The sequence below is a fragment of the Protobothrops mucrosquamatus genome, unplaced genomic scaffold (genome assembly GCF_001527695.2).
Source record: "Protobothrops mucrosquamatus isolate PMUCROS unplaced genomic scaffold, P.Mucros_1.0 scaffold5078, whole genome shotgun sequence".
Taxonomy (NCBI): domain Eukaryota; kingdom Metazoa; phylum Chordata; class Lepidosauria; order Squamata; family Viperidae; genus Protobothrops; species Protobothrops mucrosquamatus.
Window position 1 is genome coordinate 34,582 of NW_015390955.1, and position 1,605 is coordinate 36,186.

Consider the following 1,605-nt stretch of genomic DNA (forward strand, 5'->3'; position numbering starts at 1 on the left):
CTGTCTTTCACCTATCCTTTTATGTCTGTCTGTCATCTGTCATTTGATGTCTGTCTGTCTGTCATCTGTCATTTGATGTCTGCCTGTCTTTCACCTATCCTTTTATGTCTGTCTGTCATCTGTCATTTGATGTCTGTCTGTCTGTCGTCTGTCATTTGATGTCTCTGTGTCTGTCTTTCTGTCTTTCATTTATCATTTGATGTCTGTCTGTCTTTCATCTGTCATTTGATGTCTGTCTGTCTGTCATCTGATGTCTCTGTGTCTGTCTTTCTGTCTGTCATTTATCATTTGATGTCTGTCTTTCATCTGTCCTTTGATGTCTCTGTGTCTGTCTTTCTGTCTTTCATCTATCCTTTTATGTCTGTCTGTCATCTGTCATTTGATGTCTGTCTGTCTTTCATCTGTCATTTGATGTCTGTCTGTCTGTCATCTGATGTCTCTGTATCTGTCTTTCTGTCTTTCACCTATCCTTTTATGTCTGTCTGTCATCTGTCATTTGATGTCTCTGTCTGTCTTTCTGTCTTTCATCTGTCATTTGATGTCTGTCTGTCTTTCTCTCTCATTTGATGTCTGTGTCTGTCTTTCACCTATCCTTTTATGTTTGTCTGTCTTTCATCTATCATTTGATGTCTCCGTGTCTGTCTGTCTTTCATCTGTCATTTGATGTCTGTCTGTCTGTCATCTGATGTCTCTGTATCTGTCTTTCTGTCTTTCACCTATCCTTTTATGTCTGTCTGTCATCTGTCATTTGATGTCTGTCTGTCTTTCATCTGTCATTTGATGTCTGTCTGTCTGTCATCTGATGTCTCTGTATCTGTCTTTCTGTCTGTCATCTGTCATTTGATGTCTCTGTGTCTGTCTTTCTGTCTTTCATCTATCATTTGATGTCTGTCTGTCTGTCATGTCATTTGATGTCTGTCTGTCTTTCTCTCTCATTTGATGTCTGTGTCTGTCTTTCACCTATCCTTTTATGTCTGTCTGTCTTTCATCTATCATTTGATGTCTCCGTGTCTGTCTGTCTTTCACCTATCCTTTTATGTCTGTCTGTCTTTCACCTGTCATTTGATGTCTCTGCGTCTGTCTGTCTGTCTGTCATCTTTCATTTTACGTAGCTTTTACGACGTTGCGACCCGTGTGACGGCCCCTCATCCCTACGTCGCTTTTACGGAACGGCAAAATAAAATAAAAAAAACCCCGAAAGCTCCCCACGATAAGAAGCCGGGCCGGGTACAGTTGATCCAAACGGACGAGAAATATTTTATTTGGTTTTATAAATTTCTTCCTGTGGCCCTCAAGGTGGGAGAGGTCGTAAAAGTCAAGATGGCGCCGATGCAGCTTCAAAGGGGCCGGAGCGTTCGACGTGGCTGCCATCTTGATTCACGAGGCTCCGAGGACGAGACGATCAAGCGTTGGAGGCCGTGATTCTCGGGCTCGGCCACTTTCAGAGGGGTGGACTACAACGCCCAGGATTCCCCAGCCGGCACGCTTTGAGAGGAGTGGACTACAACTCCCAGGATTCCTGAGCCAGCAAGGGATGTTGAAGTCCTCCCCCCTTAAAGCCTGCCAACTGGGGGATTCTGGGAGTTGAAGTCCACTCCTCTTAAA

The 1,605-nt window shown here is 43.8% G+C and overlaps 1 protein-coding gene across 1 annotated transcript in view; it reads right to left on the reverse strand.

The window, feature by feature from the left end:
• LOC107299535 (zinc finger protein 157-like) overlaps positions 1 to 1,605 on the reverse strand; it is a 20,310-nt gene that overhangs the window by 13,872 nt on the left and 4,833 nt on the right. The gene's annotated exons all lie outside the window — the stretch shown is intronic.